Source organism: Panthera tigris, chromosome B1, assembly GCF_018350195.1.
Source record: "Panthera tigris isolate Pti1 chromosome B1, P.tigris_Pti1_mat1.1, whole genome shotgun sequence".
NCBI lineage: Eukaryota > Metazoa > Chordata > Mammalia > Carnivora > Felidae > Panthera > Panthera tigris.
Window position 1 is genome coordinate 51,878,423 of NC_056663.1, and position 26,858 is coordinate 51,905,280.

The 26,858-nt window shown below is 47.8% G+C and overlaps 1 protein-coding gene across 1 annotated transcript in view; it reads right to left on the reverse strand.

The window, feature by feature from the left end:
- LOC102967572 (XK-related protein 6) overlaps nt 1–3,056 on the reverse strand; it is a 51,064-nt gene extending 48,008 nt beyond the window's left edge. The window contains exons 1-2 of the mRNA XM_042984742.1: nt 3,025–3,056; nt 1,884–2,040 (exon numbers count right to left, since the gene is read on the reverse strand). The gene's annotated coding sequence lies outside the window, so the exon portion shown is untranslated. The remainder of the gene's footprint in view (nt 1–1,883; nt 2,041–3,024) is intronic.
- Nucleotides 3,057–26,858: the final 23,802 nt, after the last annotated feature.

The following is a 26,858-nucleotide window of genomic DNA, read 5'->3' on the forward strand; positions in this document are numbered from 1 at the left end:
GGGAACCCACCTGCCCATCCTGGCCCTTCCCTCTTCCCACATGGTCAGGACTCACATGCCCCTCAAATCCTTCCTGTCACAGAAGAGAAAAATTGATTAGGCTAATTCACACTAAGATGATAATGGCTTAAGGTATTATCCCTCCAAACAGAGGAGCTAAATGCTTGGAATAAAAGGAATGATGTTTCAGACAATGCAATAGGCTCCCATTGCAGAGTGGACCCCACTCTCCTTTCTTCTACAGGAAAAACTGGCTTTGCTTATTCTCACAGATCTCCTTTCTATAGAGAAGTCTGTCTGACCAACCACAAAAATCCATCCTTGGACCAAAAGACACACCTCTTCCCAAACTAGATAGAGTAACCAATGTATGGAACTCAGTGCACTTCCCATTTATTGTTTCCCTTGAGCCGATGATGTAGATAAAATAGGCATTATTATTCCTCCTTTACAGATGAGGACACCGAGGGCTGTGAGGGTTGGACTCAGTGAATTTCACCCATGGAGACATTTAAAGTCATGTACCTCTGGACAGGCTGGTCTTCTTGGGTTCTCCAACATCACCCTCCCCAGCCATGGAAGTCCTGCTAGCTCTCCCTGGCTTCATCCATCACAGTCATCCTGGAATATCAAGTCATCTGTACGGGGAAGTCACTCCCAGAAATGGATACCCAGGGGTCTATGAGCTGAATTGTGTTCCCTCCAAATTCATATGTTGAAGTCTTAACACACCTTAGACTGTGACTGCCCTTGGAAACAGGATCTTTAAAGAGGTAATTAAGGTAAATAAGGTCATTAGGGTGGATCCTGATCCAATATGACTGGTGTCCTCATAAGAAGAGAGTAGGACAGACACAGGAGGACTGAAGGATGATCATAAGAAGACACAGTGAGATAAGATAAAAAGAGAGAGGAAGGAAAACCATAAGAGACTCTTAAATACAGAGAACAAACTGAGGGCTGCTGGAGAGGTGCTGGGTGGAGGGGAGATATGCTAAATGGCTGATGGGTATTAATGAGGGCACTTGTTGGGATGAGAACTGGGTGTTATATGAATCACTGAATTCTACTCCTGAAATCATTATTACCCTATATGTTAACTAACTTGGATTTAAGTAAAATGTAATAATTAAAAAGAAAAGAAGACATAGTGAGAAGGTGGCTGACATAGACTGAATTGTGTCCCCCCAACCAAATTCATATGTTGAAGCCCTAACCCCACTGTGACTGTATTTGGAGGTAAGGTCTTTGAGGAGGTAATTAAGGTTGAGATCATGAGAGTGAGGCCCTGATCCAATAGGACTTGTTTCCTTATAAGAAGAGAGAGAGACACTGGAGATCTCTCTCCCTCCATGCACACACAGGAAGGAAGGCCTCAGGGAAAAGGACTCCTCCCACCCCTGCAGGAGCCCCCAGGGGCCAGCTGGGAACCCACCTCAGGGAAAAGGACTCAGGGAAAAGGAAGGTAGCCATCTACAAATCAGGAAGAGAGGCCCCACTAGAAAGCAACCCTGATGAAACTTTGGTCTCAGACTTTCAGCCTCCATAATGTGAGAAAATGGGTTTCTGTTGTTTGTACTTACTGGGTGTAAGTACCACCCAGTCTGTGGTACTTAGTTATGGAAGTCAGTTACAAACTAACAGAGTCCTAGGACCATCCATGTAGAAAGGGAGCCTCCATTTATTCATTCAGCAAATTGTTGCCCCATGAGCGCCGGGCCTGGTGACCATCTGGCAAGGAGATGAGGTGGGATGCAGAGTGTGGGTGAAGGGGTTCTGAACCTAGAAGTTTAAGCTTCAATCCCTTTCCTGCTCTCATACAGTCATTCCTTTGACTTAAGCCAAATGAGGTAACACATCTTGTCTCGCTTTGCAAAACTCACAAGTTAGTGGTAGAATGGGCAGGAATCCAACCCCTTCCTTTACAGATGAAGAAGACGGAGGCCCAAGAGAGATGTGCCTCACTGTGATTTTCCCCCTGGTCTTTTGGCTCCTGGCCTGTGTTTTTTCTGCCACCTGCTGCGTTCCCTTGCAGGTCATCTTCCAGGGCCAGATGTTGCCAGTAGGGTGCAGAAAGGAGAGCAGAGGCCACTTGGTTAATCACAAGTTGTGAAGACACAGAACATCCCTCTGTGACCCAAGGACTAGATTACCTTCCTCATCTCAGTGGTCACCTCCTTGGTTTTGTTTCCCTCTATTTTTAGCCTGGCCTGAGATGCACCAGCAGCTGGACAGTGGGGGTGGATGCTAGTGGTTTGCCACATCTCTAGCCCTGTCGTGGGCCTATCTTCCCTGCCCTGAGGCACCAGTTCCAGCCTTCCTACAAAGTGGGGACCAAAGGCCTGTCCCACACTCTGAGAAGTCCCCCCCCCCGCCAAGGAAGCAAAGAGCTCATGCTGAGGTGGGAGAGGGTGAAGAGCCCTCACCCTGACTTCAGACCCTGGCCGACTATCAGCAGGGAGGGACACTCAAGGCACAATGGGAGCCCAGCAAGCTCCAAGGAATCAGGAGTCTGCAGCCACTAAGGACGTTCCATGAGAAACTCAACAGGCACCAAAGAAAAGAGAAGGTCAAACCGGTGACTTCACAGAGGACACAGCCAATTAGCACAGCAAAATGGCTGGCTGCTCCCTCTGCCCTTTCCGGCCCACCCTGTACCCCAGTGGCTACTGGGGAGAGACTGGACTAGAATTTGGGATTAAACTGCCTTCAGCTTCTCAGATACAAGTAAGGCCTCTATCACATCTGCATCCCCATCAGAAGAACTGATTCTCTCTTTACAGGTCTTTCCACTCAGCTGGGCACCACATGTCTGAAGAGAGCTTTGAGAAGCAGACCTGAGGTCCACTGCGTGCCCTCAACTCCACTTACTTCTCTTCACAGTGACAGGCCCCCAGGGATGGGGAGATTAAGTGTCAACGTCTGGCAGCCTCCCAGGAGACAGACAGGCAGACCCTGGGATACTGATGCCACAGTCACAGGAAGAAAAAATAAGAAGGAAGGCAGGACAGATGGAGACCTCACCTGCCAAGAGCCGCTGACTCCCTGCTCTGATGCCCAGTCTTACTCGTACAGCATGTTCTCATGCCTCTCTGGCCATCCAATCCTGCCAACAGAGACCTTCACCTCATCCCAAGACAGGACTCTCCTTCCCTCCTCAGAACCAGCCAAACTGGGGACTGGGGAAACCCATGCAGACCAGAATTCAGTTTTTTTGATGCAGGAACTTGAACTAAACCAAATTAAGAGCCAACAGTATAGCTAATATTAGAATCACCCCAATATTCTTATTCTTGCTCTTTTTTACTGATTTTTTTAACTCTTAAAAAAACTAGTGAATTATAGTTAGATTTGTAATTAAACATTGACATTTTCTAAAATGTCAATTTTAGAACTTGTTTTAGAATTTCTAAAACAAAACAAAAAGAAAAAACCCACAGTGATTTGGAAAGTGTGTTGGTCCAATGATGTGCTGTGTGACCTGGGGTAAGTCACTTGCTCTTTTTGGGCCTCAGTTTCCCTTATTTATGTCAGGCTAGAAGGTCTCAATGGCTCTTACTGCTGTTTAATCCCTAAATCTCAAAATAGTCTCTAAGTGAACTCTGCACAGCCTTCCATGAAGTTCAGTTCTCTGTCTGGATGATAACCAAGACAAGTCATCTGGAAAAGGAATGTTCTATATGTGCCATCTGTGAGGAGCCTGGGAAACAGAGGACCGAGCCCTAGGACTAGGGAAGCCTGCTGACTCTTTGGAGCCGGCACTAATGTAATTATGTGATTAGGACATTCACCTTGGTTTTCACTGTGCTTCATTTGGTTAAATCAAAAGTGACAATGAGCTGCCTGGTGGGTGATGCCATTCTCCCAGGAGGCCCCATTTATTCTGGGCAGGGGTCATCCTGAGATCTGAACACCCACTAGCAAGGCAGGCAGGTTAGGAGGCTTCTGTTGCCTGGGAAAGAATGTGCCTACTTCTGTCAGGGGCAGAACATAGAAGCTGGGGTTGGAAAGCCCTGGGCCACCACCCCAGCCAACCTTCTCCTGGAGAAGCAGGCCTGGGTAGCTAGCTGACAAAGGTGCCCATTTGTACCTGTGATTTCTTGCCTTTGAATGGAGAGATGCACTCCTTCTCTGTCCTGTAGACGAATGAGGAGCTCAAATGAGAAAGTAACACTGAGAGCCTTGGAGACAGAAAGCAGAAGGAGGAATTAGGAGGGATCATTCTCCTTATCTAGCTCTGATTGCTCGGAAGCAAGTCCTGGAAGCATCGCTGCTTTGGGGGATGGGTCTCTCCTTTTGTGCAAAAGCTACATCTGCACTTCAGTGGGAAAACATTAAGCCTAAGAAGGGGGGCCAACCCTCCTGGAGACTGCAGCACACATCTCTCCAGGGCTCCTGCAGCCAGAAGTGGGGAACTGACCCCCTGAGTTCCAACCACTTCTCCTGGGTCACAATGGGCATCTGTTTGCTATGTAGCTCCCCAAACATGGGCTCACACAGAGATAATGATGGTTTGTGTGGCTTTCCCTGCTCTCCAAGATGGCCAATGGGTTTCTCTAGTAATTCTCCTTTCCCTGCTCCCAGGTGAGCTTGATATGGAGACCACAGAAGTGAGAGAGGGACAGAGTTCTCCCTGCTGCCACATAGAAAGGGGCTACACTTGTTCCCTGAGGTCCCAAAGGGTGGGAGCAGATAGGAGCAATGGGCAGATGTTCTAGGGAAACTGGTTTTGCCTAGTGTATTAGTCAGTTCTAGCTACTATAACAAAATACAGTATGCCAGTGGCTTAAACAACACATAGACATTTATTTCTCACTGTCTTAGAGACTGGAAGTCCAACATGAAGGCACTGGCGGATTTGGCTCTTGTGAGGGCTCTCTTCCTGGCTTATAGATGGTGAGCTTCTCGCTGCATCCTCACATGGTGGAAGGAGGGAGATTTGGCCTCTTCTTCTTCTAAGGACACAATCTCATCATGGGGGCCCCATCCTTATGGCCTCACCTCACCCTAATTACCTCCCAAAGCCTTATGTCCAAATACTATCACATTGGACTTTGACATGTGAATTTGGGGGAGCAGGGACACAAGGATTCAGTCTATCACAGCCTGTATCAGAAAAGATAGGAGGAAGAGGCAGAGGAATCAGCCACATATGCAGCTGGACAAAACACTTTTTCTCTGTGTTTTTATGGCTCTGGGAGGGATCTGAGAATGGGTGGGAAGTGGTTTTCAGTGTCCCTTCCAAACGTGAGCTTCCATGATCAGCAAAGGACTAGGGTGAAGACCTGAGGAGCAGAGAGTGCAGAATTTAAGGTGTACTCATTCTCAGGTGAGACCCTGTGCTTACCCAACCCTGAAAGTGAGGGCCTCCTCACATTGATGCCCTGGTGCCTTGCTTGACTCTCATGAGTCCTGGCCCTGTTTTCAACCTGCCCCAGGGTCCCAAATGCCTCAGGAATGCCTTTTCCTACGCAGATTGGTTCAAGTACAGTCTCCTCTGGGACGTCAAGGGAACCCTCAAGTCAATTAACCCATGAACACCAGGCAGTGTTAGAGGCGTTACCTTGACAGCATCAGCCCCTGGGGAAAGGAGTCCTGAGTTCTCCAAGGCAGGAGAGAGCCTGACTAAAGTGACAGGTGAGGCCCTCCCCTTGATCATGGAATAAGGCCAGGTCTCCACTGGAGAGGAAGAAAATGAAAACTCATCACATTCCCACTGTGGGTCAGGAACTAATGCATAGTTATCTTATTTGACCCGCAACACAGTCCAGCAAGAGAGGGCTGTTCTCAACTTACAGATAAGGAAACAGAGGCTCAGAGACTTAAAAGGATTTGCCAAAAGACACAGAGAAACAGAAGCCCAAGTCTGACACCAAAACCAGCTGCCTCAAGACCCCAAAGCCTGAATTTTCATTTTTGTCTCACTGCCTCATCTACTCACCCATTCAGTCTCTCAAAGAAAGATTATTTAAGGGCCTACTGTGTGGCAGGAATTGTTCGAGGAGCTTGGGATATAGTTGGCATTTTAGAGATGGGCAGGGAAGAAACACATAAGCTAAGCAACAGTGCCATCAAGAAAGCAAAACCGAGAGCACGTGGGAGGTTGAGTTGGTTAAGCATCTGACTCTTCATTCTGGCTCGGGTCATAATCTCACTGTTCATGAGATCAAGCCCCACATACGGTTCTGCTCTGACAGCGTAGAGCCTTCTTGGGATTCTCTCTCTCTCTCTCTCTCTCTCTCTCTCTCTCTCCCTATCTCTCCCCCTCTCCCGCTCTCTCTCTCTCTCAGAATAAATAAATAAACTTAGGGAAAAAAAAGGAAAGAAAGCAAAAGCAGAAAAATGTGATAGGGGCCAGTACGGGTATGGCCAGGTTGGACTGACCAGTCAGTGAGTTCTCTCTGAGGAAGAAACATTTGTCCTGAGAACTGAATGACTAGAAGACAGCCACGCAGAGGTCCAGGGTAAGAACACTCAGGGCAGAGGGAAGAATGAGGGCCCAGGTGCCTAGGAGACCAGAGGAAAGGTCAGATGGCTGAGGCACCATGAGCAGGGGACAAAAAGTGACATAACACAAGGTCAGAAAGAAAAGCAGAGGTGAGCCCATGAGCCCACATAAGAAGTTGGATTTTTTCTAAGTACACATGGAAGCCACTGACAAGATTTAAACAGTGGAGTGGCACATGGTCCAATTTGCCAATTAAGAAGATCACACTGGCTCTCATATACCATCAAGCTGGGAAGCCGGGAGGCTGCGGGGTAGCCGATTGGCTACTGGCAATATTCCAGACAAGGGAGGGCGGTGGCCAGAATACCGTGGGAGCTGTGAGGTGGAGAGACGTCAGTGGTGCAGAATGGCTTTTAGACAGGAAGCTGCATGACTTTGTCACTGACTAGCTGGGAGCTGGTGGCCAAAACAGGAATCGGAGAGGGGACTCGCTGGAAGCCAGACTGCGGACACCAGCTTGACCTTCAGAGCAAGACACAGTCAACATCTAATGAATGAAGGAAGGAATCCAAGGGAATTTCAAGATTGTCCCTTCAGGCAGAATCTCAGTCATGTGGGCCAGCCCAGATGGAGGATATATGTGGCTTGAGGGTGCTGTCAGCTTCGTCAACATCATCAGGCCAAAACTGCATGCGGACCCCAGAGGGTGGCAACCGGGACCCAGAATGTGGAAACCAGAAGTGTGCACTCGGGTTTGCTTCTTTTTACCTTTTAAATGTGAGGCTGTGGTCACTTTGTTTCCCCACCACTCCCCTGTGACCCTGCTGTCCTAGAGGACTTCATAAGAGAGAAGAAAGGCCAGTGAGTGGGGCCAGCTTTCACCATGCCGAGGGCCACAAGAATTGTTCTTATTTCAATGACAATAAAACGGGCCATGTTGTATTCATCAACCACAAATGCACGTGTAATTATACACTACCTTTTTCAGAGTAAAAGCTATACCTTTTATTCAGGGGGAGAGCATTAAGCGACTTCTCCCTTAAAATGCTGATCTCGCTGCATGCTGTTCTTTGAAGTACAGGGAAGGAAACCTTGGTCTAATCTCGACTTTTATGGGGGGGGCGGAGTTAGGAGGAGGGGGTACCTCCTGAGAACACAGAGGGGACTTATTTTCAATCTTTTTTAAGAGGTAAGAAAATGCAAACCATAAGTAGGCTTAAATGCTTTTTTTCTGAAGCATAATATTATCATACAATGGAGAGGCTATTAAACGCATTATACAATTTAGTTCTGTGACCAGCTTTGGGAGACAGAATCGCACTGTGCTTCTGAGGCCCCCAACTTGAGGCCCAATTTGCCACTGCGGGGCTTGGAATCCAGCTCTAGTAAACCCTAAGAGGGGCATCCCTGGGCGCTCTGAGAGACAGAGGACTTGACTGCCTCCTTCCGGAGTTGTGGTCCAGGGAGAATTTTCTCTAAAAGGTGTAAATGTATTTTTTGTTTATCTTTCATGTTTTGCATCTTTGGAACTTGGAAGGGGGATTAGGTTCAATGTCTTTTATCTCCCCTGCTCCATTTTTAGGCTGATATCCTGGTTCATCTGTTTTTAAAGCTACTGAAGATCTCAGTTTGGGCCCCTGTCAGAATTTCTAAGTATCGACTGTTCTTTGACCCTGAGCATCCTCAGTAGTCCGCCCACAACCCCCCTGGGCCCCTATAGCCAGTAGACTTAATACTCAATACAGCCACCACTACTCTGCTCGGCCCCTCCAGTGGCCACTGGCTTACTCAGAGCCACAGCTGTGGTCTTAACAAAAGCCCCTTGCTCCCTCCCTGACCCGCCTCCTGTCCCCCTCACTCACTGGGCTCCAGCCACACAGGTGGCCCTCAGGCATTTCAGGCCTGCTTCTGCCTCACGGTCTTTGCACAGCCAGTTTCCTCTACCTGGAATGCTCTTTTCCTCTGTTTATTAGCAAGGCCTTTCCTGACCACTCTTGTCTAAAATCTCAGCCCTCCCCCTGAATGCTCCTCCTCCCTTCTCTCCTTTATTTTTCTCCAAGCCATTTTTATTGTCTCAACTTCGCTGTACCATTTTACTTAGACACTTGTTTATCGCCTGTCTGCTCTCATGAGAATGATCATGTCATGAGGGCAAGGATTTTGGCTCAGTGTGAATCCCCAGGGCCTAAAACAGAGTCTGGCACAAAGGAGGCCCTTAATAAGCGTTTACTGAGTCAATGAATGAAGTGAGCAAAGCATGAACATGGGGTCAGCCCTGGATTCAAATCCCAGCTCCTAGCCATGTGCCACTGGGCAAGTTAGTGAATCTCTGTCTAAACGTTCATTTCCACGTCTCTAAAATGGGTGACATAGTCCCCACCTCAGAAGGTGTCTGTGAGGAACATGTAGACCATCTAGCACAGTGAAGGGCACAGAATAAAGACTGAACAGATACTAGCATTCTGCCATCTCCTGCACACCCCCACCCCCAATGTCAGTGGCTGCAGAATTCATTGGTGGTAATGGGAGAGCTCAGTGTGTCCAGAGGGGTAGCCCTGGTGGGGCATCGCCAGCCATCCAGAGTCCACAGACTGGAAGGATCCCTGAGCCCTCACTTACCATTAGCCCTGGGTACCACTTGGGGGTCTGTGAACTCCAAGAATATTCTCCTGGGCATCCCGGACTAGGTTTACTCCCCCAACCCACCTTTCCACAGCAAGGGCTGCTTACAGCCTTTATGTATCCCAGGGAACACCTTGCAAGGAGAGGTAGTTGTGGGAGAAATAAGTGGTTGATTCTATAAACCCTGCACCCCCACATCCTCCTGGGGCTTCCAGGACACGGGTCTTCTCAGCTCTGCTAGACCAGAGAGAGCACACTGATCCCCTCAGGGCCTGTCCTGCTGACACCGAGCCTTACTCCGGGCTGGAGCTCAAACCTGGAGGTTCAAAACCACAGGTGGGACAATAGCTCCCACTTGCAGGGCCTCAGATCCCCCATATTCAGGGCATGGAGAACGATCATGACGCACACTACTCCCAAAGTGCAACCCGGTTCACCTGGAACATGTGAGGACACCGACCCTGATCGTTTCAATGAGGGGAAGTGACACCTCAGCAACATTGTCTTGGTCTTGAAAACAAAAGGAAATCCTAGTAATCACCTTCCAGAAGTCTCCAACAATCTGCACCTGCCTGTCACCATGACCTGCACCCACAAGTTGCTCCCTGCCCATCCTGGAGCTGGCCCTGGCCAGGGCAGGGGCCCATTATCTTCTCGGTTTCTCCAGCAACTGCAGCATGGGAACCATCTTGCTGCCAGACCTGCTCCCAATGCCAAGGGGATGAGCCTGGGCTAAGGTCAGCAGCATTCTCTAAAGCCTCTTTCCCTGCACAGGGCCTATATCTGCGGGAACTGCCTCTTAACTCAGTTTTCCTGATCGGCACTCCACGGTCCGCAAAACCTGCCGTCCACAGCATCACAATATTTTTCCAACCCTCTTCCATAAGCAGCCAAGCTCTGTTCTAGATCTCCTTCCTTTCCCTCTTCCTTGAAAGGGCTGGCCAAGGGCTACCCACTCGTGGATACTCCCTGGTGGCATGGCTCTGGGTTGGGCATATTCCCTTGATCTGCTCACTGTAGAGGGAACAGAGCTACAATGGAAGGTCAGGCTTCCCCCAAGCACTGGTCCTCTGAGGGTCTGAGGGCTCGCAGACATACCTACATGAGGGGTTGCCTGGAGGAAACTGTCCCTCTGTTGCTGGCTGGCACCTTGCACAGCACCTGGTGTACACAGAATAATTGGCTACATGAACACAGGTAGGAGGAATACAAGAATATGGCAATGCTCTCACTTTCCGGTCATTTTACATGGTAATCTCAGGCACTCAGGGGCCCTGGGGGAGCAGTTCCAGATTACTCTCTTTCCAGAAGGAAAAGGAAGACAGCAAACAGCTCACTTGAGACTTGAAGGGTGGGAGGGGTTGAGGGCTTGGTGCCTGAAAGCACTCTCTCTCTCTTTCCAGCAGCTGCAGGGTGTTGCCGGGGCAACAGACGGCTGTCTGACAGGATTTGGCAATTTAACTCTTACTCGCACAAAACACGAAAGTGAGAACGATTTAACAGATGTTCCTGCTTCCGACCGTTCACTCAGTGGAGAGAAGCTTGTGATGCATCTGGTCTGGGCCTAGTAAAGGCACTTCCGACTTCCTTGTGGTACTGGCTCATGCCCAGCAGGTGCAGGCTTCCCAGTTCTCTGGGAACCAAAGAATGATCTTCAACATCCCAAATACTAGGCTTCCTCAAGGGCACCAGGCTTACCTGCCAGCCCGGGCCCAGGAGACTGAGTTGGAATTTTTTCAGGTGCAGTGATGCCAGAGGTCTACAGTGGGGGCCCTCAAGCCTCAGAGTGCATCAGAGTTACCTGGGTGGGGGGAGGTATTTGCTAAAACACATATTGCCGGGCCCCACCCACAGAGTTTCCGATACAGTGTGTCCGGGGGTGCGGGTGGCCAAGAATTTGCATTTCTGACAGATTCCCAAAGGATGTTGATGCTGCTGGTCCAGGACCACCCTTGAGACCACAGGTCTATATAGCCTTGCCACTCGAAGCATGGTGCTGGGCTAGGAGGGCCAGCATTGCTTGGACATTTGTAGGAATGCAAGTTCTCAGGCCCTGTACTTAGCTCTCCGGAATAGAATCTCTAGGGGCAGTGCCCGGGAGTGTGGGTTTTAGCAAGACCTCCGGGGGATGCTGAGGGGATTCTCACACTCATGTTTGAGAAGTGCTGGGCTGGGGCAGAGTGTTTGAACCTTTGGGGAACACTCCGAGTGCTTAGCTGCACTCCCATCTCTGGCAGTGGTGCGCAGGCCTCCCTTACGTTTAAAGCTCCCCGGATAATTATAATGAGCTGAGGCTTGAGAAGGTCAGGTCTAGAGCCCCACTGCACAAGTGTGGTCTCAGGACCAGTGGCTTGAGTACCATCCAGGAGCTGCTTGGAAGTGCACAGGCTCAGGCTCTAGTCTGCTGTGCCAGAATTTCCATTTCAACGCGGTCTCTGAGTGGTTGGTCTGCACAATGAAGCCTAAGTTCCATTCACTGATTTAGAGACCCCTCCTGCCCATACCTACTTTGTATGACCCATGAACAAGGCATTCGTTCTCTCTGAGTCTCAGTTTACTCACGTCTTGCACACGAGTGTCTCGATAACACTCATGAGCTGCCAGTTCTTAGAAACTGGACTCCTAAGAAATCACGGTCTTTCTTGGCGCACCTGGGTGGCTAGGTCAGCTGAGCATCTGACTTCGGCTCAGGTCATGATCTCATGGTTGGTGAGTTCAAGCCCCACATCGGGCTCTGTAATGACAGCTCAGAGCCTGGAGTCTGCTTTGGATTCTGGGTCTCCCCCTCTCTCTGCCCCTCCCCCACTCATGCTCTGTCTCTTTCTGTCTCAAAAATAAATAAACATTAAAAAAATTGTTTTAAAGAAATTACAGTCTTTCTTAAATACAGAGAACAAACTGAGGGTTAATGGGGGATGGGGGAGAGGGGAAAGTGGGTGATGGGCATTGAGGAGGGCACCTGTTGGGATGAGCACTGGGTGTTGTATGGAAACCCATTTGACAATAAATTATGTTTAAAAAAAAAGAAAAGAAATCACGGTCTTATTTTCTCAAACCAGGCTGGGCCCAGCTAGAGATGTTACCTAGTAGTATCTAAAGAAACTCAGTGAAAAGGACTGTTCAGGACTAGATTTAATGAAGATGATGGGTTGGATTATATAAATTAGTAGGTGGAAGGTCTATGAATCAAGCAGGATAAGATAAATGTGGGTTCCTGAGCGCCTGGGTGGCTCAGCTGGTTAAGTGTCAGACTCGATTTCAGCTCAGGTCATGATCCCAAGGGTGTGGGATCAAGCCCTGTGTCAGGCTCCACACTGGCCATGGAGTCTGCTTCATTAAGATTCTCTCTCTCAGGGCTCCTGGGTGGCTTAGTTGGTTAAACATCTGACTTTGGCTCAGGTCATGACCTCATGGTTTGTGGGTTCGAGCCCCATATCAGGCTCTGTGCTGACAGCTCAGAGCCTGGAGCCTGCTTCAGATTCTGTGTCTCCCTCTCTATGCCTCTCCCCTGCTCATGCTCTCCCTCTCTCTCTCTCTCAAAAATAAATGAACATTAAAATAAATTGAAAAAGAAAAAAAGATTCTCTCTCTCCCACTGCCCCTCTCCCCTGCTCTCTCTCTCTCTCTAAAATAAAAAGATTAAAATATAATGAAATAAAATTTAAAACATTAAAAAAAAGACAACTGTGGGTCCCTAACTGCACACAGGCATGCCTGTCCAGAATTCACAGCATTAATGGAAATAGAGAATGTGCACTTAGCCCAAAAGGAAGTGCAACAACAGAGTTAAGGGCTGGGTGGGTGTGATTATAAAAGGCCAAAGGACCCCTGCAATTCGGCCTTGAGACAAGAACTTAAAAGACTCTGAGTATGAAGGGCATTGAGGAGAAACGGAAGCACCGCCCATCTCTTTCACTGAGGGCTGAGTTCACGTGAGGTCATAGACTCAGCCTTAGACTCCTGCCCAGGGGCCACTAGACACTGACTATGCAGGTAGCATGTCCCCCACAGAGCTTAATACCAAGCCTGACTCTCATCTGACTGGGACAGTTTATCTGCAGTTCGGCCAAAGACGGGATGCGTCCGGTGGCCTTTGTTAACAATCATTGTTCAGCTTTCTCACCTGTGTGAGGGGAGCGGGCAAATGTTCCCCTGGGTTCCTGCGTGGGTTCTCTAGGAAAATGCCATGCCAACCCTAGATGCCCAGAGAGCCCCCTGAGGCTGCCCCGTTCAGGTGAAAATGCACGTCAGACACTAAATGCTCACCACAGAGAGGCAGGGCTCACCAACAGCTTGGTTCGGGCTAATTGTCAATAGCCTTTGGGCTCAAGTGGGAGAAGTGAGCTGTCTGGCTTTGGTCAGACACCTTGGCTCTTCTCTGTGCTCTGTGCCACCATAACTATGCTCCCACCTATCGATGCACTTCTCTCAAGATGGGAGACACAGACAACTTCCGTGCATTCTATAAATGCATCCACCGTCCTATAAGGTCAGGGGACCAGGCCATGGCAGCAACACAGTGCTGAGTGGTGGCCCAAGGACAGAGACTCTGTACTAAACCCAAACCCACCACTACCCTTTGTGTGATCATGGGCAGATCAAGACAGCCCTCTGGGCCTTAGATGATGCATCTGTAAAATGAAGGCACTGGACCAAACACTTTCTCAGGTCCTTTGTGGCCTGAATTCTCCATGTCTGGAAATCAGCATATGATTTCACAAATGTTCATTGAGTGCCTACCGTGTGCCTGGTGCTGTCATAGATGCCAAGGCACAAAGTCTCAAATTAGTAACACAACAGGCCCTCCCCAGAGGATTTAAACATGAAATGACCAGGACCCAGGAATGCTCCAAACTCATCGAGACATTTAATGTTAAGTGTTCATTCATGTAGAATCTCAGTGTCGTTTCTCATCAAGTGCCTCAGTTTTAAGTCAGGTAACAGACATAGAGCATATTATTTTAACCATTGGGATGATTTCCCTGGGATAAAATTTAATGTGTTTGCTCTTAGATTGTATGAGGGAGCAAAATGAGAAATGTCCATTTGAAGAAAGGGTGTGTAACAAAATTTCCACCAAACACTGTTATTTCTGCCTTTGCTATGAAGACAAGATAATATCAGGTAGTAAATTCCTCTAGTGCCAAGATGTCTCTCTTAAGAAAAACCTGAAGTACTCTTTGATCAGAGAATATGACATGTTTCCCTTTTTGCCTTGGCTGTTGGGAAGCGCAGTGACAAACTGAATGCTTAACTGCAGTTATATTCATCTCGACACCTGGCACATCTATTCTTTGGCCTCTTGTAACTGGGTTTTAGTTTAGACTCTTTTAATTTTCTTGTTCCTGTGTGTTTTGTAATTGTGAGCAGGCTTAATACATTTTGGAACTGAGTAGGAATAAATATTCCAGAGAGTTACAGAAGGTGAAAGCTTCAAGAGCCCTTTTCTTGCACCAGAAAGTAAGTGACTTACCTAATGCTAGTCAGTGTGTTGTGACTGAAAGGGGATTCAAGGCAAAGCCCCCCCCCCCCCAGCCCAGTGGTCCTAACTACCTTCACCCTTCACACGATTCCCTAATGACCCTGGTAGTAGTTCCTCTTCCCAGTAGGCAGCTGAGATCCCAAACACAGGAGAAACGTGTACTGTGCACACTAATGGAGGGTGGAGGGTTCTGGCTGCCCCCACCTTTCTGGCATCCTGTAGCCTCTTCCTCGGACACGAGGAGCATGGAGCCAACTATGAGAATGCGTAGCTCACCAATCAGATATATTTGCATCACTTCTTTTGGTGAATGACAGACGTGACCAAAAAAAAAAAAAAATATATATATATATATATATATATATATATATATATATATATATTTCTTGGGGCCGATTCTCTATTCTCAGTTTCCAAAAATATATTTGCAGTGTTTTCTTCTTAAGATGCCCTTCCATCTCTGTAAGTCCTGCTAGGATCTAATCCCATAAGTGGCAATCGGTGACTTGCATCAGTACCAGGCAACTGTTATTAAATATTTGTTGAAATATTTCTGTTCTGAGTAGTGATTAGCCACAGGCTGAGACACCCTGTCCCCATCCCCAACTACTCTGGGGTTTGTATGGCCCAAACCCCAGGGGCCCCAGGTCACCCCCTCCCAAGGAGGTCTATCAGTGACTGTGCCTCACAGTTGGTTCATTATTTTGAATTATCAGCCCAGGTTCAACAGAACAGAGCTTTCAAGGAGAAATAACATGGTGTTTGGAGTTTGACATTAGATCAGAGTTTGAGTGTGTGCTTTGCTAATTGATGATGTAGGACCTTGGGCAAATTACTTAGCCTCTCTCAGGATAATATCTGTCTTATAGTGTTGGTAGGAGATGGACAGAACACGTACATAAAGGTGCTTTGTAAACTCTAAAAGGGCCAGCGGTCAGCATCTTGGAATGAGTCAGCAACGGTGGAAGTGGACAAGCTTGTTAAAATCGTACCGAGGGTGGGTGGGTAAATGAGATGTGGTCTATACACACAATAGGGTATTATTCAGCCTTAAAAAGTGCAAACATTCTGACACATGCTACACGGATGAACCTGGAGGACATTATGCTAAGTGACAATAAGCCCGTCACACAAGACCAAGTACTGTGCAATTCCAGTTACATGAGGTACCTAGAGTAAATAGAGACAGAAAGTAGAAGGTGGGTTGCTAGGGACTGGTGTGGGGAGGATATAGGGAGTTCGGTGCAGTGTCAGTGTGGGAAGATGAAAAGGGTCCTGAAGGGGGTGGTGGCGATTACTGCACAACACTGTGAGTGCACTTCATGCCACTGACTGTACATTTAAAAATGGTGAAAACGGTAAGTTTTATGTTGTGTGTATTTTACCACAAAAAAAAAAAGAACTTAAAATTTTAGAACTATACGGGGTGCCTGGGTGGCTCAGTTGATTAAGCTTCTGACTTTGGCTCAGGTCATGATCTTGAGGTTCTGAGTTCAAGCCCAGTATCAGGCTGAGCGCTGTCAGAGCAAAACCTGCTTCAGATCCTCTGTCTCCCTCTCTCTCTCTCTGCCCTTTTCCCACCCCCTCTTTCAAAAATAAACAAATAAAAAAAATTTTTTTAAAAAAAGAACTATACCAGGAGTCACACACCACAGGTCCCAAGGGAGACACTGGCATGCCGCTGGGAGGAATATTCATACGTCTTTGTGTATGGAGTTTGCAGGATTTAATCTGGCTGTTCAGTAACAGTTTTGCTCTCTCCTATTTCTTGGGAATATGGCTGATTGATGAGGCTTACGACTCAGTTCTTCTGGACTATTAGGGCATTCTTGTACACCATTCAGGAGTGTTCCTTGAGAATATGCATTATAGGACTAGGGTTTTAATTACTAGGAATTGATGGAAACCTATTTTGAAAGAATGAACTTGACCCATGTTATAAGCTAAGAATTTAAAGTAACCCATCACCAACTGTCACAGATGTCTCAGTATCTTAGTTGAAGATTACTACGAGTAACAAAACAACTATGGAAAAGAGATGTTACACTGGCCATTCCTCCCGGGGCAGTCATCAAAATGCCCACTGCTCAGAATGCCTGCAAAGAGTTCCTCTAAGTTTAGGGTTCCATGGCTACTGGCTCCAGTCTGTGAAGGGAAGGAGTGACATGAACTGAGCCTCAGTGTACCAGACTTTCCCATATACTCCTTCAATCTTCCCAACTGCCCTCTGAAATCTATTCTATCCCCACTTCACAAATGAGAAAACTGAGCCCCAAGAAAGGCATAGGCTACTGATATTTCTTGAGTGCCTACTTTGCATTGGTACTGTGACTAGGTGCTTTCCAAATTGTATCTCATTTTTCTGGATCTTCCTCTTCCCTTCCCCCTTGTAATCCTCCTCTTTCTTTTTTATTTAAGAAAATTTTTTAATATATGTTTAAGTTTATTCATTGGGGGGGGGGAGGGGCAGAGAGAGAGGGAGAGAGAATCCCAATCAGGTTCTGTGCTATCAGTGCAGAGCCCAACGTGGGGCTTGATCTCATGAACTGTGAAATCATGACCTGAGCTGAAATCAAGAGTTGGAAGCTTAACCAACTGAGCCACCCATGTGACCCTTCTTCTTTTTACAAGTAGGAAATTGAAGCTCGGAGAGGTTAAGCCATTTGCTTAAGATCACACAGGGAGTGCATGAGTCAGAATGGAACACATATCTTTCCAATCACCCGGCAATTCTCCTCCTTATATCCCAGTTGCCTTTGTGGGATGTGGGAAGGAGGAATAGGTACCTTAGTAGGTACCTGGCAGCTAGGTGGGCCTCAACAAATGGCAGCAGACTCTGATATGTCAGTCTTCAGAGAACACTGTGCTGTATACTTCTAGTTTTAATATGTAAGCCGGGAATTGGGGAGAAACACCTCTCCTTGGGAGTGTGGGATGAGCAAAGCCTGACTGGAGGGCTTCTTAATGACAGGAAAATGGATGGACAGAGAGGAGAGCATCTCGCCCACAGTCACACAGTGGGACCAGGGCTGCCATATCCCCTCCTGAGTTCCTTTTCAGAACAGTGCATGGGCAGCAGCGAGTTAGGGTGATCAGTTCAGGGGGAGGTGGATGACCCCAGGAGAGGCAAGGGTACTTCTGCCCCAGCCTGAACCTTGACCACAGTCCCTGCCAGGCCCTAGTCACTGGGCAGCTCGGCCACATCCTGGGCTGGTCCTTCTGCAGGAAAAAAATCACTTTTTATTTCATCCATAGCCCAGCTTCAGTGGGGGAGAAGGTGACAGATGAGTACTAGGTTACTCTAGGATGCCCAGAGAACAATTTTGCTTTTATCCCCACTCTCCCCTTTCCCTCTTGCTGAGAAACGTTACTCCAGTGAGATTCCATTCCTTTCCCAAGGGCTGCTTCCAAAGAAAAAGCCTCCATCTGTGGCAAGTGGCAGAGGAAAGAACACAGAACTCAATGTCAGCATACCAGGGTTTGTGGGCAGAAGAGGGACAGTGTTTGTGTCCCCCCAAATTCATATGTTGAAGCCCCTAACCCATGATGTGATGATATTTTGGGGTGGGGTCTTTGAGAGGTGACTAGGTCCCAATGACATCATGAGGGTGGGGCCCCATGATGGGATTAGTGAGCTTATGAGGAGAGGAAGAGAGAGAATTCTCTCTCCCTCCATGAACACACTCTGAGAAAGGGCCATGTGAAGGCAGAGGGAGAAGGCAGACATCTAAGAGCTATGCCACCTGCTGGCCTGTGACCTGGGATGGGGTTAGCCTCCCTCAGCCTCAGTATCTTCTCTGTCAAGTGACCCGATGATTATATGATCTGCAAAGCTCTACATTTGTACCAGTAGCTACAGGGGACAGGAGGGAACCAGTAGCTGCAGGCTGGCAGACAGCCCCCTCTGCTGCCCCAGGTGCACAGTGCCATGGGAGGCGGTGTGGCTGACTTGACCCCAGCTACTCCTGTGTCTCCCACTCATGAGCGGTCAACAGAACTGCTTCTCCCAGCAAAGGACAGAGCAGCATCGAGGCGGACTGCTGCCCACGAATAAAAACCACTCTGGCACAATCCCCCAGCTCTCTGAGAAGTCAGGTTCAAATAAAGTTGTGATGAAAAGCAAACACCAGCTAAGCAATGTGTTTTAAACCTTTGTCATCTGAGTGGGCCAGAATGGTGGCTCTTTCCCTCTGCAGGAGTGTTCCCGCGCCCTCGCCCACCAGCCTGCTCTGGGCACAGGGCTGAAAGAGGGAAAATTATATCTCTGCTCAGGCCCACGCTGGCAACAACACATGTGCTCTTGCTGATCTGCGTGGTTCCTCTGTGGGCTGGAGAAAAGGTGAAGAATCAGTTCCAGAGAGTTTTTCAAGAAAGTGGAGGCACAGCCCTCTGTAGAAGCACTACTGTCCAGAGAGTCAGGAAGGCAGAACTCCAATCCCAGCGCAGAGATGGCCTGGCCGGGAGCTGGGCTGACAATACATCGACATGGGCTCTGCTCAGGCCACTGCTGCCTCTACCACAGTCTCCAAGGGAGACTTGGGTTTGAATTCCTGCTCTACCCCGTGGACCAGCAACTCCGTCTCTGAGTCTCCCCCATTGGAAACATGATAGTATCAAAACTTGTCCCCAACACTGTGGGAGCATTTATGAGGTCATGAATAGAAAAGTACCTGTACTTATTGAATGACTGAATAGAAGAGTAAATGGGCCCAGCAAAGAGCCATGGTTTTCCTTCTCTCCATTACCATGGAGGCTCCATAAATGGGAAGGAGCCAGAGGAAAGACATGATTCCCAGAGACCCAGGGGACCCCAGACAGCAACTGGTCCAGTCCTTATTTGTAGGATAGGGACCCGCGAGCCAGAGGAGCCAGCACATGCTAGCTCTGAACCTCACCTAGCCGTGGTAGAGAGATCTGTATGCACTGCTGTCTTCATCAGACCACCAGCTACTTGAGGACAGCACTTCCGCATTCGTGCACTGAATACATGACTATTGGGAGTCTGCCGGGTGCCAGACAGTGGGCGCGTGAGGATGGAAAAGAGACAGCCTGCCTTCAGAAGTGTTAACTCCACAGTCTAGGAAGAGCAATGGGGCACAGACCGACCGGGTGTCATTCTTCTCTTTATTCTAGTGCCTGGCACAGAAGAGCACCCAATAAATATTGAGTGAATGAACATCATGAAGCCATTAAAGTAGCTTCATGGCATCAGTGTTCCTGAACCAGCCCACTTGCTGACTTTCTCACTATTTGTCTCTGTTTCCCTCTCTCTCTCTCTCTCTCTCTCTCTCTCTCTCTGTCACTCTCTCAGAGCAGGGTATGCAGGACAATTTTGCAATTAATTAATTTAACAATGAATTCCTCCAAAACTGATGTGGCCTCACTGAAAGCGGAACACATCTGGCTGCCTGAGCGCCCATTTACTTGAGGGCTCGAGTGAACCAGGAACACATGTGTGGACACAGGACATGGTCATGACCAAGCATGCACTCCATCAGTGCCTGAGCTTGCGGACACCCACGTGGGCCATTCCTCACTTGCTTGCCTCATTCTCTCTTCCACTTTACTGAGGCCTGGGCCACCAGATGTTGCACGACTTCCAAGGTCCAAGGATGCCCTTCTAAAAGAAACGTACTTCAAAGTGGCCAGGTGATATGCCTGAGATTACAAAGCTAGTAAATTTTCTTGAGTTCACACCTGGGACCCTTTGCTTCCCACATGAGACCTCATCTCATCGAAGCTCCCATTAGAAGCAACCTGGCAGCCTCCCATAGCTGGCTGGCACCCCAGAAGTGGTCCAGGCCTGTACCCTTGTTTCTAAGATGGAGCAGGCAGGTGTTCAGGAGTGGAGCAAAGTCTGGAACCCTTGCCTCCTAATCCCATTATTGTTCTCACCCGCCCCCTGCCACACTGCCCTCTGGTGGCCATCTGGAGACCACCTGTGAAAAATGACAAATCCTCTAATCCAAGGTAAAGAAACAAGATATAGAGGTTTCTCAAAAAATTAAAAATAGAACTACCATATGTTCCAGCAACTCCACTTCTGCTTATTTATCCAGAAGAAATGAAAATACTAAGTGGAAGAGACATCTGCACCCCATGTTCATGGCAGTATTATTTATAATAGCCAAGATATGGAAACAAATGTCCACTGATGGGTAAATAAGTTGTGTGTGTGTGTGTGTGTGTGTGTGTGTGTCTGTCTGTCTGTGTGATGAAATATTATTCAGCCATTAAAAATGAGGAGATCCCGCCATTTGCAACAATATGGACGGACCTTGAGAGCATTATGTTAAGTGAAATAAGTCAGATAGTGAAAGACAAATACTGTATGTGTGGAATCTTAAAACATAACCCCCTCCCCAACTCATAGAAAAAGAAATCAGACTTTGGTTACTCGAGGGGAGAGTTGGGGGAGGGGGGATTGGGTGAAAATGTCCAAAAGGCACAAACTTCCAGTTACAAGATAAATAAGTACTCGGAATATAGTGTTCAGCATGATGATGGGAGCTACCACTGTCCCATGATACACAGCAAAAGTGTTAAGACAGTAGATCTTAAGAGTCCTCATCACAAGGAGAATTTTTTTCTTTGTCTTTCTTTTTTTTTTATATTATCTCTATAAGATGATGGATGTTAACTAACTTACAGCAGTAATTGTTTCACAATACATGCAAGTCAAATCATTATGTTGTCCACCCTAAACCTATATGTACTGCATGTCAATTATATCTTAATAATATTGACTCGGGGAATAAAAGAAAGAAACAGGAGAATTTCTAAAAACTGAAATAGTCTGTCAGTGGGCCTTGGGAGGTGGTGAGTCCCCCATCACTGGAGAAATCTGGGATGAGACAGGCGATAAGTGGGGATGTGACTCAAACTTTATAGCAAGTGGCACTACACAAACAAATAAGCCCCAACAGCTTTTGAAAACTGGAAGAGCAGAGCCTGGGCTCTCCAATTATCAATTTTGCCACCCTCTCAGAGATGGTAGGAGAGCAAAGTCCCTCCATCCCTTAAGGTCTATAACTGAGGCCAGTCCTGGAATGGAGACAGCATAGGGTCATGGAATGAGGTGGGCCTTTGGAATTGAGAGAGTAAATTAGGCCAACTACTTAACCTCTGTTTTACTTCCCAACTTTGTGTAAGAATCAGAGGGGCTAATTTTTGAAAAGTGCTGTCAGAGCACTTTGGCTGCTTGTGGTGATGGGGTGATGATGTCAAGACATGGCTTTTCGGAGCAAAAATTGTCATCTGCATTGCTCCAACTTCCATATTTTGACTCTTTTAATCCCATGTCTGAAACCTAAAGAGTCCACCTTCTTGAACTTCCTTCCCATTCCATTAGCCAGAGGGATGGAAACTGAAGGGGACTGGCCCCTAGTTCCTGGGCACCACCCGGGGACCCAGTGACATCCAATGACAGTCTAGACCTCCCCCTCCACTACCACCTAAACCATAACTTACCACAATTCAGAACAGATTTATAAGAGGGAATAGATTTATTGCCTAATATGTATATTTAATGATCTTCAAAGATAGTTCATAAATACACCATGCAATTTATTGGTATTTAATGTTATACATTAATTAATAATTTTTAAGCCATCCAACATTTGCCAATTTGAAAAACTTAATATAACATTCAATAACTCTTGTCAAGACTTAATAAATTTCTGTGGATTTATACATCCTACGAAATGCACTCTGTCTCAAACAAGTTAAATAATGCGTTTGGGGGGAGGACAATTTATTAAAGCCTGATTTCACAAGAAATAGGTGTATTTTATCAGTTGAGCTTTCTATTAGAGACTCTTATGCATTCTCTTCCAAAGAAACAGAGAGTCACCTTAACACACCCTGTTCATGGGGGCTGTGTTAGACACAGTATTAGCCTCTGACTCTAACACAGAAGGAAATGTGGTTCCTCTTTCCCTTCCTGCCCCAGCTCTGTCCTTGACCCTCCTCCCTTCTTTGCTTTGACAAAGGTCTGTCACTTTCAGCCTCAGCCACTGTCTCCATGGATTCACTCACATTCAACAGCCCAGCCCTAGGCTGCCAAGGGCTTCTCCACCAGACTGTGTGTCTTAGGCCCAGCACACTGATGCTGCTGTGGGCCACTACCCACCAGTCACCCTCTTCAGCACCAGAGGCAGCCAGACAACTCTCCCCATAGGCTGACGCAACACCTTGTCCTGTCGCTCTCTGCCTAGGAAATAAAGTGGCTACCACGGCCTGTGCGCAAGGCCACACTCCCGAGCTGGACATTCTAGGCCTCCTGAGTGTCATCCTGCCACCTTCCCAGCCACAGCTCTAAATAATCTCACACCGAAAGCCCCTCTAGGCGAATTACCCTGCTGTCATGCCCACACTTCTCCGTCCTGTGCTTCCCCTGCCTGGAATCCTGTTGATGTCTCCTGCTGACGTCCTGCTTGAGGGTCAAGGACCAGCCCCATCTCCACTGTCCTTTCTACAGTCTCTCTGAATCCCCAGCTGGAAAAGAGCTCATCTTCCTCTGCAGGTTCCCTGAGGGTCTCATGGCATACCTGACTCTACCTCCAATCTTTCTCCTACTAGAAAGGCTCCCAGAGGGACCATGGCCCACTCATCTGTCCCCTCATCCCTGCAGGGCCCAGCGGGACTCAATGTGCATTTGCTGAGATAACACACAAGAAAACCAACTAATGTTCCTTTGCATTCACAGAAAAACAAGGAAGCAAGCAGGTGCTTGCACCCACAGGCACAGGAGTCCTGGTGGCCCCAGGCATCTTCAGCCCTGCCCAGCAGCCAGCATGGTCCTGGTTCCTAGTGGAACCACCTGGAACTGAGGCCAACTCCAGGGTCACCACATTAGACCCAGCCTCTTTGACAGTCTCTTTTCTAGCCAGGTCTTTTAAAAAGACTCCTGTCTCTCCAGCCACCCACACAACCAAGATATGCACATGGAAATCTGGGCAAATCACTTCACTTGACTGAGTGCATTTCATTCTCAGTGAAGTGGGCTAGGCCTTCCCCTACCCGGGTCCCAGCGTTCTCATGGGACCACATGAAGTCACATGTTTGCAGGTCCTTTGCGGACAAGTGTGGTAGCTGGAACTGCTGATGACTGTAGCAGCTCCTGGCTGCCTTGGCCTCTTGCAGGTTCCTCTCTGGGCTTTGACCACGGCCTGTGTGCTTTGGAAAGAGGAGATGTACGATGGTGAGCTGCTGTGCAGACGTGGTGGGTGAGATCTTGCAAAAGACTAGAGGACCCGCCCCTCTTGGTGTTTTGGAGGCCCTATAAGGACCTCTACAGTGACCCTGAGAAAAGGGTCCATGGGAAGGTTCACTCGCCCCAACCCCAAGCCTACGGATGTAGTCGGCCATGCCCCATCCTCGTCCATGTGGACCTTGAGGCCGAACTCTGTTCCTGGGAATTCCCCAACTGATGCAGACAAGCAGGGGGTGCCAAAGGAAACCAGAGCTGGACAGTAGTTAAAGGTAAATACACGTTTTACTCAGGAACTATTGCAATAGGAGAAAGAGACCTCAAACTGAAACTGGGCCTAATTCCAAATAACAAGGAAAAATGGGGATTTATAACCAAGGAGCAGGGAAGGAGGTCGGTGGATAGAAAGTTTCTAACAGGTAGGGACTCAGGTGAAACCCACCTACCAGGATTCTCGCTAAAGCAGGTCAGGTCAGCCGACCTCACTGTGGGGGGTGGGGGGGGCAGTGAGGGAATTGATTCGATATGAGGGTGGGGATTCTGGCTAAACTGATTAGGCAGGGCTTTTGTTAACACTGGTCAATGCAGAGACAGACACAAAAGTGCAAAGGTAGATGGAGGCCTGGCTGGGAAGCCGGTTCAGACGAGGCTGACCAAAGTTTGGTTGAGGGCGGGGGGGTGGTCATCATCAGTAGCCACAATGAGATGCCTTGGGCAGGCCAGGAGTACAGAGGCAGAGGGGTCTCAGAAAGGCTCGCTGGGCTGGGCTCTGAAGGTGGTGCACCCTGTCTCTTTGGGGGTGGTCAAGGCAGGGGAGCAGCCGGCAGAAGTGGGGGTGCTCAGGAGGTTGGGAAGGGGCAGTTGGCTAGGGCTGCAAGTGGGAAGGGACAAAGAAGGGTTGGCAAGACCCTCAGAGGTCCAAGTGAGGAGGACCCTGATTCCAGGCAGAGATGTTGGCACCAGATCTCCTGGGTGACAGGGAGCTACTCTAGGATGTTAAACAACAGATTGGTCTCTCTGGTTTATATGCAGAAAGGACCACTCAGGACAGGGATTCTCATCCACCTTGTTCATTCCTGGTCCTAAATACAGAGAATGTGCCTAACACACAGTAGATGCTCAAATGGCATTGTATGGGTTGTGACTGATGGATTATGATCTCTCTCTCTCTCTCTCAGATTATGACCAGTAACTAGGGGCTAGAGGGACTAGGGACAGCAACACTTTGGGGTGGCAGTAGGACCCCATAAATTGTTGTAGTAAAAAAAAGACAGCAAAAGCAAGTTTTTAGGGGGAAAAATACCCGGTAAATGCAGACACTTTTTCAAATTTTAAATTCCTATCCCACTTCTGCCCCCACCCCAGAAACCTTCAATGTCTGCTACCACTTATCCACTGTTAGGTAGGCTCAGGCAAGAAGCCCAATGAGAAAAGAGCAGAACAACACACATAGACACAAAACTCATACAAAAACTCGGAGGCAAGGAGCATGGCCATTTCCCACAGATCAGTGTGCCCACAGGTGTGGGTTTGAGTGCATAGACAGGAGATAAACAGATTCTCTGAGAGTGAACTTATTCAGAACTCCTATGGCAGGATGAATTCTATCAGTCACGTATGTGGTCTGGGATCCGTGGCTGTGTTTCATCTGGGGCCCACAGTGGCCTGAACCAATGCACAGCAGGGAAGAGACAAGGAAAAGAAAGGTTTCCAAGATCAAGCCAGCAGGGCTTGGTAAGAGATCAGATATGAGGAGGACAAGGGTGAGGAGGACAGCTTTGGAAAGAGATGAAGGGTTTTCAGGAAGTGACCAGGTCTAGCTGAACCCTATCACCAGGTGGTTGGATAGAAGTAGTTTAAGAGAAAAGATAGCCTACCATTTCTAACCCTGAATCTAGAAATTCGTAGATCCAGGGATCTAGAATAAACCTCCCAATTTACTATCAGCTATACCTTATAAATAATAAAATCTAACAAAATTTCTTTTAAAGATGTCTAGGCAGCGACACTGCCCAGTTTCCTTCAAAACTTGTTCTTGTGTCTGATTACGCTCGTGTCCAGCAATCTGTTCCTTACAACTAAGTTTAATCCTTCACACTGTACCTTATGTCTGTCTTTGCTTATTCCTTCTTTCCCCAGTGGAAGGGCCACCATTTTGTGGTTAAAAAATAGCACCTATTATTATGCAGAGATATCACATGTCAAACCCAAACAAGGGCTGATGGGAAAATGGGTAAATCCATGTATTGTGTTTTATTCAAAAGCCTAATTGTTTAGAAAAAGTTCATGGTTTATATTAAGGCTATTCAGGATTCCAAGGTTAGTTACTAAGCCTGTATAAAGTAAGGCCCATGCTGGCCAAACAAACTTTTATGCACTAAAGGCCACTGTCAGCACAGAAGCTGTGGTTGCTGCCCTATGTGGAGGCTACTATGAGGGTAAACACTTCAAAGTGGAAATGCAAATCAGTTAACACCAGTGAAGTCTGCACTCACCTCTTTATGACATCTTTCCAATAAGCTCTGTTTCAAAGGGGAATGGCAGTGGCAAAATTAATATGTAGCAACAAAGTAAAGATAAATAAAAGATACAGCAAGAACTACACGTTCCCTTTGGTTTCTCCCAGTTGAAAATCATTTCCAAGAAAAAAGGCAGTCTGGGGAGATTTCCCACGTGTCCTGGTTTCTCTAAGATGCCATAGTATAATGCACGCAAAAATGATAGGCACACTTAACTTGCTGAGCTCAGGTCCCACCTCTGAAACAGAACATGCAATGCTGTTTCTGAGCAACCCCTCTCCTATGTCTGAGCCTGTCTGTGACTCTGTGCCTGGGTCCTGTACCAATGTTTAACTCACCCCTGAAGGCTGGGAAGGAATTTTAGTGGCTTTTTGTGATGATGAGCAAAATAGGAAGAATGTTCTCTTTGCTGTCCAATTAGCATTGGCAAAGAGACCACAGTCCAGGAGAGATCTTTCTGGAATCAGTTTTATAAGCTCAGAGGAAGTGCTTTGGGTACAAAGGTCAAAAACTACCAGCAACCAGTTTGCAGCTGGAATTAGAGCCCTGGCTTTTCTCAAAGCCTCCAAGCACTGT